This window comes from Panulirus ornatus, chromosome 45 (genome assembly GCF_036320965.1).
Source record: "Panulirus ornatus isolate Po-2019 chromosome 45, ASM3632096v1, whole genome shotgun sequence".
Classification (NCBI taxonomy): Eukaryota; Metazoa; Arthropoda; class Malacostraca; order Decapoda; family Palinuridae; genus Panulirus; species Panulirus ornatus.
In genome coordinates this window covers 1,121,194-1,133,437 of record NC_092268.1, presented here as the reverse complement: position 1 = coordinate 1,133,437, position 12,244 = coordinate 1,121,194, and the positions used below count along the sequence as shown (strand labels likewise).

General features: G+C 39.5%; 2 long non-coding RNA genes across 19 annotated transcripts in view; one reads left to right on the top strand and one right to left on the bottom strand.

The window, feature by feature from the left end:
• Positions 1 to 12,244, top strand: part of LOC139762969 (uncharacterized) — a 69,881-nt gene that overhangs the window by 53,421 nt on the left and 4,216 nt on the right. For 12 of the 15 annotated variants that reach the window (XR_011715903.1, XR_011715896.1, XR_011715908.1 and 9 more), the window contains 6 exons: positions 273 to 618; positions 1,031 to 1,292; positions 3,531 to 3,667; positions 5,104 to 7,504; positions 10,598 to 10,943; positions 11,356 to 11,617. This is a non-coding gene — a long non-coding RNA (uncharacterized lncRNA). The remainder of the gene's footprint in view (positions 1 to 272; positions 619 to 1,030; positions 1,293 to 3,530; positions 3,668 to 5,103; positions 7,505 to 10,597; positions 10,944 to 11,355; positions 11,618 to 12,244) is intronic. The other 3 variants (XR_011715898.1, XR_011715900.1, XR_011715899.1) reach the window with 3 other exon arrangements.
• Positions 3,312 to 9,018, bottom strand: LOC139762970 (uncharacterized). Of its 4 annotated transcripts, XR_011715913.1 has the most exons (5): positions 8,659 to 9,012; positions 7,315 to 7,458; positions 5,118 to 5,283; positions 3,887 to 4,009; positions 3,312 to 3,631 (listed from the first exon to the last, which is right to left on the bottom strand). It is a non-coding gene; the product is annotated as an uncharacterized lncRNA (long non-coding RNA). The 4 variants fall into 4 exon arrangements; XR_011715911.1 differs by having other exon boundaries at positions 5,118 to 7,458; positions 8,659 to 9,018; XR_011715912.1 differs by lacking the exon at positions 3,312 to 3,631 and having other exon boundaries at positions 3,715 to 4,009; positions 8,659 to 9,009.

Genomic DNA, 12,244 nt, shown 5'->3' with positions numbered 1-12,244 from the left:
ACATATACACTCATATTATTATAATCGCTGTTTACCTCATCAGCGAGGAAGTGCCAGGAAACAGACGAAGAAAGGCTCATCCACTCTTATACAGATATATACATTGAAATGTATATGTATGTATATGTGGTGCATTTATGTGTATGTGGGTGGGTTGGACTTCTCGTCTGTTTCCTTACGCTACCTTGCTAACGCAGGAGATGGCGATTAAGTATAATAAACATGTTTGTATTTTGCATAATACATATCAAAGTTTTTACTTTTTTTTTCAGATTCCTGGTTGATGCCTCAGGGATGGAGAAGCCTCAAAAGCAGTTAAGAATTTGCTTAGTGAGGCAAACATGGCTGGGACGACAAGGAACACTTGTTCAGCTGAAAACTTTTAGGCCCCGTTGTTCTGGGGGTGTGTACGAGGGGATGGATGTCAGAAGATACCAGCTTGACTGTGCGGGAAGACAGGTGGTCACAGATTGAGAAATAGATCAGAGATGTAGCGGGAAATAGAAAGTACTACAGCAAGGAACATGGCTCTGTATCACGCCGGAACTGAGTGATGATGATGACCTTACGTTATATTGCAACTGGAAAAGATCACGTTGTGGACCAACACAATCTACTGTAAGTAGGGTTATTGCACAGACAGATGGTAGACAAAACAGAATTTATGCAGATTAGGGTCTTCCCTGGTGGTGTGGGTGCTGTAGATCTTATTGGTGATAGTAATTACTATTGCAAGTGTTGGCTTTTGATGCTTTACCTAAGACCTGAAGATGGTTCTCAGACAGCTTGTAATGGGTAACGTTAAACGCTTTCTTGCATGTTTACTTGTGACAAAATGTCAATAATATTTACATATCTACATAGGCTGTAGAAGAAACAGGTTTCATGTCTTTTAAGTGTTTCCACAATCCAAAATTGACCTAACCCAGTGTGCAAAAGATTTCTAGATTATGAGAAAACAAGCTAGATGATTAGCCTGGGACTAACGTCCAAACTCAGATTTGTACTTAATAAGATTCATGTATTACAGGACACAAGAAGAAAACTAGATGTACTGTGGAAAGGGGGATTGGACAGCTGAAACGAAGGTGGCACGTTTTGCATGGAGAAGTGACTCGGGGTCAAGACAGAACAAATCTATCATATAATCATGGCGTGTGTTGTTCTCCATAATATATGCAAAGAAGTGAATTTACACCTTTGAGATGAAGGCAACCTCGACATTTTTCTTGGATATAATTTGGATGCAGCAGCACACTCAAATCACTTAAACCCAGGAGATGCACCTCTAGGTTTGTGTTGCAGAGACTACTTTGCTAATTTACACTTCATGGCAGAACAGCGATCCAGTATCATGCACACTTTTTCAAACTGAAAACTTAGTGAAGAATGGGCATTGTTGGCGGATAAAAAGATGCTTTGGAAGGAGGTACATAAAGTGTACAAGAGAACAAATGGGAACATCAGTGAAGGGGGCTAAATGGGGAGGTAACAAGTAGTGGAAGTGAGGAGATAAGAGTGAGTTTTGAAGGTTTGCTGAATGTGTTTGATGATAGAGTGGCAGATAAAGGGTGCTTTGCAAGATGGTGTGCGAAGTGAGAGGGTCAGGGAGAATGGTTTGGTGAATAGAGAAGAGGTAGTTAAAGCTTTGTAGGAGTTGAAAGCCAGCAATTCGGCGGGATTGGATGGTATTGCAGTGGAATTTATTGAAAAGGGGGTGACTGTGTTGTTGACTGGTTGGTAAGGATATTCATTGTATGTATGGTGAAAACCCTGCGGATTGGGAGAATGCATGCATAGTGCCATTATACAAAGGCGGTAAAGGCAAGTGTTCAAGTTACAGAGGTATAAGTTTGTCGAGTATTCCTGGGAAATTATATGGGAGGGTATTGATTGAGAGGGTAAAGGAATGTACGGAGCATCAGATTTCAGAAGTGGTAGAGGATGTGTGGATCAGGTGTTTGCTTTGAAGAATGTATATGAGAAATACTTAGAAAAGCAGAGGGATTTGTATGTAGCATTTATGGATCTGGAGAAGGCATATGATAAGAGTTGATAGAGATACTCTGTAGAAGGTATTAAGAATATATGGTGTGGGAGGCAAGTTGTTAGAAGCAATGAAAAGTTTTCATCAAGGATATAAGGCATGTGTAATAGTAGGAAGAGAGGAAAGTGATTGGTTCCCAGTGAATGTAGGTTTGCGGCAGGGGTGTGTGATGTCTCCATGGTTGTTTAATTTGTTTATGGATGGGGTTGTTAGGGAGGAGAATGGAAGAGTTTTGGAGAGGGGCAATTATGCAGTCTGTTGTGGATGAGGGGGCTTGGGAAGCAAGTTAGTTGTCGTTTGCTGATGATACAGGGCTGGTTGCTGATTCGGGTGAGAAACTGCTGAAGTTGGTGACCGAGCTTCCTAAAGTGTGTGAAAGAAGAAAGCAGAGTAAATGTGAATAAAAGCAAGGTTATTGCATTTAGTAGGTTTGAGGGATTGGTGATTTTTTGTTAACTATCATTTTTTTTTTTGGATGGGTTTTAAGGTGTCGAATTCTTTAGTAATTATGGAGAGAATGAGCGAGGAAAAATTGGCAAAGAGGATATGTGTGTCATTGGTGGAGGGAACAAGAAGTGGGAGACCAAATTGGAGGTGGAAGGATGAAGTGAAAAAGATTTTGAGTGATTTGGGCCTGATCATACAGGAGGGTGAAAGGCGTGCAAGGAATAGAGTGAATTGGAATGATGTGGTATACTGGGGTCGATGTGCTGTCAATGGATTGAACCAGGGCATGTGAAGTGTCTGGGGTAAACCATGGAAAGTTTTGTGGGGCCTGGATGTGAAAAGGGAGCTGTGGTTTTGGTGCATTACACATGACAGCTAGAGACCAAGTGTGAACGAATGTGGCCTTTGTTGTCTTTTCCTGGTGCTACAGCATGGGGAGATTGTGGGGTGCTATTTCATGTGTGGCAGGGTGGCGACGAAAATGGATGAAGGCAGCAAGTATGAATATGTACATGTGTATATATGTATATGTCTGTGTATGTATACGTTGAAATGTATAGGTATGTATGTGTGCATGTGTGGGCATTTATGTATGTCTGTGTGGGTGGGTTGGGCCATTCATTTGTCTTTTTCCTTGCGCTACCTCACTAACGCGGGAGACAGCAACTAAGTATAATAAATCATTATACGGTATACATTCCTTATTTGACAAAAGACATCACAAACTCCAAAGATGTTTCATAACCATATCATACCTTTGTCACAACAATCTGTGGATTGTTATAAATTATTTCTACCTGGGAAATCAAACACTCAGTTCTGTAAACATTTTTTTTCCAGTAAAGAAATACATTAACTTGTCCACACACTATGATTTGGAGATAAGAGTATCAGCAAATTATAAGTGAATCTGAGATGTGTTAAAAAGTTGTTTCAAAGAAATAATAGATGAATTATTGGTTAGGAATTTTAACTGCAAGTAGATTGCACTTTTGTTTTGCAGTTCTCTAATTTTTAGGTATATTTTTTTTGATAGATTGTCCCAAGTCTGTAGACGTACGCCTATGCATCAGCATTGAACCTGAAGGCAGGGATTCATGCGAGGACTGAGGTGGAGGTATCATCATGGTGCGCAGCCTGTGGGAGAGAAAGGAATCAAGTTAACTGTAAAATGTAAGTTTAAAACTTTGGCTGTAATATGAACTAAATTATAACCTCATTTGATTTACTAAACTTTAATACTTTTCTATAATACTATAAAAAGCCCTCTTGACTTAAGCCAAGTCATATGGGAAGAAATTATAAGTACATACAAATTTCAGCGCCACAAATGGTTACTTCTGGTGAACAAAGAAAATATTATACAAATTGCTAAACTAGTGGTATCCTCACACGAATCATTAGTCACAGAATCGTAGCTGAAATTCCTGTGATGCTTGGGCTGTCAGCACCAAGAATACCTGCTACTGCATGTGACAGGATCAAGCAGAGGCTTATCATGTAGTGGACCACCACCTGTAAAAATACATACAGCAATTAAGACAAATTCACAAGCATTGTATGGCAATAACTTAGCCTATGCAAGTCTTTTTCATACAACTTAGCTTATGCCTAACCTATTTCACATTGAGACTATGAAACTGTCTTATTTCCATTTTTGCTCCATAAAGAGCGACCTACTGGTCCTCCACTCTGGAAAGTGTTATCTGTTAGCCTCTTACAAAATGGGTATAGTTTTATAAGTTACTTATCTGTTTTACAGAAGAGCCTCTTATGAGTAGCAATCTTATTCTTTCCTGAGGATATAATGTTGTGATACCTCTTCTGAACCTGTTGTTCCACAGTTCTTGAAAAGCAGGGGAAAGCTGCATTTATCTGCTGTTTAATGCTAGACCATGTTTCCACTTTTGTTCTGGAATTAACCCCATCAGAGAATCCCCTGGTGACCTTCACCACTACCACCATTACCCCTACTGTGTCTCCAATGCTATCACCAACATTGTTCAGTCTCCACCCACTGAACCCTACCGTCCTAAGATGGCGGAGATTTACGTGTATCAAACTTCAATAAGATCCTGGTGTCAAAATACCCCAGTGTGGCCCTAAATCTGGAGGCGTATCTCTTGTGGAGTGAAGCGATGGTGGAGGGTGGTCACCTTGGTGAAGGAGGGAGGGAGGGTGGCACTGGTGGAGGGTGGTCACCTTGGTGAAGGAGGGAGGGAGGGTGGCACTGGTGGAGGGTGGAGACCTTGGTGAAGGAATGAGAGAGGGAGGGAGAGGGCAATGTGAGGAAGTGCTGGAGGATGGCATCTCAGAGGAAAAATGGGTATGTTTGAAGGAAAAGTGGTTCCAACAATGTTATATGGTTGCGAGGCGTGGGCTATAGGTCGAGTTGTGCGGAGGAGGGTGGATGTGTTGGAAATGAAATGTTTGAGGACAATATGTGTTGTGAGGTGGCTTGATGGAGGATGGCATTGGTGGAATGACTTGGTATACTAGGGTCGACATGCAGTCAATGGATTGAACCAGGGCATGTAGTTAGGAATTAGTTTCATTAAAGGAGAGACTAAGGTAAATTTACTGGTACTGACATTTTTCTATTTTTCCAGAACATTCAACTTACCTCATGATGGTGATAGTCATATACATACAACTTGGCTTCAGCACTGGAAACAAGGAGCAAATAAAGGCTGTTATCCACATTGAAGCACTGCCTGGTCAACCACTCCATAAGCAGTCAAATGTTGGAACATTTCAAAATTCTTCGTCACTTTATTGTATCGGTATACCTGAAAATTGGAATTTTTAAGTATTCACATATTGCAATGGTTTTCAACTTTCGCGCACATACAGATTCCCTTACATCATTTTGTAAAATGCAAAAAAACCTCTGGTCATTAAGGATGGATGATGAATTTGGCCATCTTTTTTAATATAAAAGTCATAGGAAAAAATAAGGCAAAATTCTTCCGTAACTAATACAATACTGTCAACAGGGTTCTAAGTGGGCAACAATGTGTTTTGTAAATATCCACAACTAAATTTTATAAATGGAACCAACATTCTTGAACAAAACTAAAGTATTTTTTGTAACAAGCTTTTTTTTTATGAACTTAATCTCTGCCCAGCTGAGAGCTTTTAAAGGCCTCAAAGGCTAAGCAATTCCTACATGTCTCAAGGGAAGGTTTTCTAATCAGGAGCAAAGTCCTACACAAGATACTATATTTGCACCATGATTGCAACTTCATGTACCCTTGTTTTCCCACACAAACTATTTGCAGATTATTAGGTAAACTACAGGTAACTGTCATCATGACAAGTTTACAGACTTTTTAAGTACGAGACAATACCATATCCACGCAAGTTTTTGCTTACCTTTAGTAAAGAAACAATGTACAATCACAGCATAAATTGTTTTTACCCTGGGTGCAGTTGATATCAAATTGAATTCAACCTCTGCTCTCCTCTCAGTAGGGTTAAGTGGTCATTCATTATGGCAAGAGACTGGTATAGTGTCACTGATGGCTCCACCGATTCCCATACAAGGAAAGCAATACGAGACTAGTTGCAAAGGCTTTCTTCAGGATTTTTCTTGTTTGTCATATTGACACCTTAGAATTAAAAGTAATTTACAGTTTGATTGTACAATTTAACTAGTATAAAGGCATACTTGTTCCAAATAATCCATTTGCTTTTCTAAGTATTTCTCACGTACATTCTTCAAAGCAAACATCTGATCCACACATCCTCTACCACTTCTGAAACCATGCTGCTCTTCCCCAATCTGATGCTCTGTACATGCCTTCACCCTCTCAATCAATACCCTCCCATATAATTTCCCAGGAATACTCAACAAACTTATACTCTGTAATTTTAGCACTCACCTTTATCCCCTTTGCCTTTGTACAATGGCACTATGCATGCATTCTGCCAATCCTCAGGCACCTCACCATGAGTCATACATACTTTAAATATATTTACCAACCAGTCAACAACAAATTCACCTCCTTTTTTAATAAATTCCACTGCAATACCATCCAAACCCGCAGTCTTGCTGGCTTTCATCTTCCACAAAGCTTTTACTACCTCTACTCTGTTTACCAAATCATTCTCCCTAACCCTCTCACTTCACACACCACCTCATCCAAAACACCCTATATCTGCCACTCTTATCATCAAACACATTCAACAAACCTTCGAAATACTCACTCCATCTCCTTCTCACATCACCAATACTTGTTATTACCTCTCAACGATGTTCCCATTTGTTCTCTCATCTTACGCACTTTATTTACCTCCTTCCAAAACATCTTTTTATTCTTCCTAAAATTTAATGATACTCTCTCACCCCATTTCTCATTTGCCCTCTTTTTCATTTCTTGCACCTTTTTCTTGACCTCCTGCCTCTTTCTTTTATTCTTCTCCCAGTCATTTGCACTATTTCCCTGCAAAACTCATCCAAATGCCTCTACATATTATTATTATATTATTATACTTTGTCACTGTCTCCCGCATTAGCGAGGTAGCTCAAGGAAACAGACGAAAGAATGGCCCAACCCACCCACATACACACGTATAGCCATACACGTCCACACATGCACATATACATACCTATACAGTTTAACGTATACATATATATACATACACAGACATATACATATATACACATGTACATTATTCATGCTGCCCTTATTCATTCCTGGTGCATTCTACGCCACACATCAAAAGACGTACCAGCCTATCGGATTAAATGGGATCCGAGCCAAAGTAAAGAGATCCAATGTTGTTACATGGGATCGGATGCTGTTTCTTATACTTACATTATTTATACGAGTCAACAGGTTCTCGATCTGATCACTAGTGAGCTGGAGGAGAACCTGTCAAGACGTGGACGTGGACCTCCTCCTCCGTAGTAGAAGTCGTGCTCGAGCCCACAAGCCGGCGGTTCAAGGAGTCACAGTGACCTGCGGGGAAACAAAGAGGTGTCAATTCTTCGTGAACCAGATTGACGTAAGTGATGTGTGTTGTCATGTCAATAATCTCGAGTATATACGAGGATGTTAAGTGGTGTGAGGGATCAGGTTGGGATCCAGCTTGGGGTCGACTCCTTGGTGTGGGCCCGCCTCATCATCCTGGAACCCGAGATGATGATCATGTGTTGACATTTGTGTTGTGTGTAGCAATATATACAAACTAAGGCAACACTACTGCAACACTCAACCCCCCAGTGTGAAAAACTAATAATCACAGGATTTACATTAAATCTTTAACGCGAAATTGACCTTAGACGACATCATAAGAATCCATTATTTATTGTAAGACGGTAAAATTACTATTTTGGCATTAACCTTAGATTTTAACGTTAAAATGACATGGTAATTAAACACATTAACCTTAGATATTAACTTGTTCTTCATTAACCGTCATGGCTGTGTTAACGTAAGTACAATTATTGCTAACAGCCACTGGCTTTATTCCCTCATCACCGCACACTATATCATTGCATTTTGCTGGTAATTCTGGTCATTAGGTCATTATCGACGGCAAGATGAAGATAGGAAAGGATTGGGTGTGTTATTTTGTAATAGTAATAACGTAAATAATGACATTTGGGCCCTTGTCGGAAACAAGATGGCGTCCGGCCATCAAGCCTTATCTTAGCTTTAGTTGGTCGAAATGACCCATTTTATCCTCGTTAGGATAACAACTGTCTTGAGCCATGGCCGAACATGAGGTGTAGTGTGAATATCAAGTGGAAAATAAACTTGGCGCTTCGTTTTAGCAGCAGAACAACACAACGAAACTACCAAACGATCATTACGATGGTTCACACATACACACCAGAGCCTCTCCAATGTCCTCAAACTTGATTTAAATGAACTCATAACCGGGATCAGATGCATATATACATTATATATATATATATATATATATATATATATATATATATATATATATATATATATATATATATATATATATATATACACGTGTGTGTGTGTGTGTGCCACTTCCCGCATGGGTTAACAGAAGGACCGTAGGTCAAGCCAGCCATATCTCTGCTAATTACCGTAAAAATAACACTTTATGACACTCCACTTTGACCCTTATGCATAACATTACATCTGGTCAACAAATTTCTCGAACAATTTGCATATACTAACCTTAAAATAAGGGTTTGATGGACGGTGTGTCACGCGTAGGTCCTCCCCGTCAGCGGCTCCTACCAGCAAATGGCCATCTTGGCTCATGGAATTTATACCGTCCCTGGAAACTCTGGCACGACCTGGCCACGGCGTCAAATTGCTAGCTGGTAACTCAACATCACGAGGAAATACAGGAATTATCTGTTTTCTAACCTCCTGATGGTGTTGAGAGTCCTTAATTAGATGCCAGGCGTGGAATTAAGATGGTTTTCAATGTCTTTGATGGTTATATAACTGTAAATGATATCAAGATGACGATTTAATGAAGTGTTGTGATAGTACCATATCCAAAACATAGGTGGCAGTTTTAGTACCATATCCAAAACATAGATGGCAGTGTTTCATACTTTCTCTTCTTACTTGTGTGAAGCAGTGAAGTTCGAACCTGTCTCATAAAGTATGAAATAACGTACAGAACTTGGATTTTTATACCAGAAATTACGTTTTAAAGAGGAAGGTAACTCAATAGTACAATTCTGAAGCTTTTATAGTTATTTTTAAGACGTCTTTTGTAGTACAGCAGTGGAAAATACGGGACTCGCCTGAACGAAGCTGTTCCGATTCAACTGACTCAATGAGGCTTCGAAACACAGCCAAAACGCAGTTAGTACATCAGTCCAAACTCCCTTAAGAAAGTTCCTTATGAGAAATGATGACCAGAAATAAGGGTGAGCCACTAAAAGTTAAAAAGTGGCACTGATGTATACTAGTTATGGAGACTATTTCCGTGGACATATCTTTATTTTGGGGGAGGTGGTTGCAGAAGGGAGTCATAGGGCGTCATAGATAGATAGATAGATAGATAGATAGATAGTGGCTTTGAAAATGATTTACTTAGACACTTTTTCTTGCCAAGAAGGAAAACGAATCATAAGATCACTAAAAGAAAACTTAACTTTCAATCATTAACTCAGTTATTTGTGGTGGTTGGCATTATTTTTCTTTTAGATAATTAATGTATTTAGTAGCTCTGGTGTTATTTGTGAGTTTATTGATAATTGTATTGTGAAGTGTGTTGAACTTAGGTTGTACACTTCAGGGCCTTATGTGCCGACCCTTGATTTAGTGCCATGATCTAGCTGCTGACCTAGGCCCTTAGAACTGGGTCAGCCTCAGTCTGGGGTCAGACACCAGAGGGGTTGGATGGTTGTAACTGTCTGTCCACTCACCTTATATAGGCTTTTGTAAACTACTTATAAAATGACCAAAACAAAATGCTTTTTTGTTTATATTTTTCGTTACAGATCATTAAATTTAATGGCTCTTTTAAAGTTATTTAAGTGTGGATCTTAGATCTTTTAGATAATCAGTTTTAAGCGTTTTTTTTTTAGTTCATATTCTGATTTTTGATAGTTGATTTTAGTCAGATAGACAAGATAATGGCTTTTATCAGGGAGTCTTATTTCTATAAATGAAACATACACTTCCGTAAACAAATATTTATTGCATTACATTACATCAGTGACATAGGAAGATGGTGAAAAGGACATGTTTGCAACCTTGCTCACTAGTCCAAGTTACTAAAACAATGGAGATACAAAGGTTTGAATAATTGTCGATCTTTGTTTATATCGTATACTTTATTATTTTAAGTATGAATACATACATGTATACATTACCTATATTACATATACACTCATATTATTATAATCGCTGTTTACCTCGTCAGCGAGGAAGTGCCAGGAAACAGACGAAGAAAGGCTCATCCACTCTTATACAGATATATACATTGAAATGTATATGTATGTATATGTGGTGCATTTATGTGTATGTGGGTGGGTTGGACTTCTCGTCTGTTTCCTTACGCTACCTTGCTAACGCAGGAGATGGCGATTAAGTATAATAAACATGTTTGTATTTTGCATAATACATATCAAAGTTTTTACTTTTTTTTCAGATTCCTGGTTGATGCCTCAGGGATGGAGAAGCCTCAAAAGCAGTTAAGAATTTGCTTAGTGAGGCAAACATGGCTGGGACGACAAGGAACACTTGTTCAGCTGAAAACTTTTAGGCCCCGTTGTTCTGGGGGTGTGTACGAGGGGATGGATGTCAGAAGATACCAGCTTGACTGTGCGGGAAGACAGGTGGTCACAGATTGAGGAATAGATCAGAGATGTAGCGGGAAATAGAAAGTACTACAGCAAGGAACATGGCTCTGTATCACGCCGGAACTGAGTGATGATGATGACCTTACGTTATATTGCAACTGGAAAAGATCACGTTGTGGACCAACACAATCTACTGTAAGTAGGGTTATTGCACAGACAGATGGTAGACAAAACAGAATTTATGCAGATTAGGGTCTTCCCTGGTGGTGTGGGTGCTGTAGATCTTATTGGTGATAGTAATTACTATTGCAAGTGTTGGCTTTTGATGCTTTACCTAAGACCTGAAGATGGTTCTCAGACAGCTTGTAATGGGTAACGTTAAACGCTTTCTTGCATGTTTACTTGTGACAAAATGTCAATATTATTTACATATCTACATAGGCTGTAGAAGAAACAGGTTTCATGTCTTTTAAGTGTTTCCACAATCCAAAATTGACCTAACCCAGTGTGCAAAAGATTTCTAGATTATGAGAAAACAAGCTAGATGATTAGCCTGGGACTAACGTCCAAACTCAGATTTGTACATAATAAGATTCATGTATTACAGGACACAAGAAGAAAACTAGATGTACTGTGGAAAGGGGGATTGGACAGCTGAAACGAAGGTGGCACGTTTTGCATGGAGAAGTGACTCGGGGTCAAGACAGAACAAATCTATCATATAATCATGGCGTGTGTTGTTCTCCATAATATATGCAAAGAAGTGAATTTACACCTTCGAGATGAAGGCAACCTCGACATTTTTCTTGGATATAATTTGGATGCAGCAGCACACTCAAATCACTTAAACCCAGGAGATGCACCTCTAGGTTTGTGTTGCAGAGACTACTTTGCTAATTTACACTTCATGGCAGAACAGCGATCAGTATCATGCACACTTTTTCAAACTGAAAACTTAGTGAAGAATGGGCATTGTTGGCGGATAAAAAGATGCTTTGGAAGGAGGTACATAAAGTGTACAAGAGAACAAATGGGAACATCAGTGAAGGGGGCTAAATGGGGAGGTAACAAGAAGTAGTGGAAGTGAGGAGATAAGAGTGAGTTTTGAAGGTTTGCTGGATGTGTTTGATGATAGAGTGGCAGATAAAGGGTGCTTTGCAAGATGGTGTGCGAAGTGAGAGGGTCAGGGAGAATGGTTTGGTGAATAGAGAAGAGGTAGTTAAAGCTTTGTAGGAGTTGAAAGCCAGCAATTCGGCGGGATTGGATGGTATTGCAGTGGAATTTATTGAAAAGGGGGTGACTGTGTTGTTGACTGGTTGGTAAGGATATTCATTGTATGTATGGTGAAAACCCTGCGGATTGGGAGAATGCATGCATAGTGCCATTATACAAAGGCGATAAAGGCGAGTGTTCAAGTTACAGAGGTATAAGTTTGTCGAGTATTCCTGGGAAATTATATGGGAGGGTATTGATTGAGAGGGTAAAGGAATGTACGG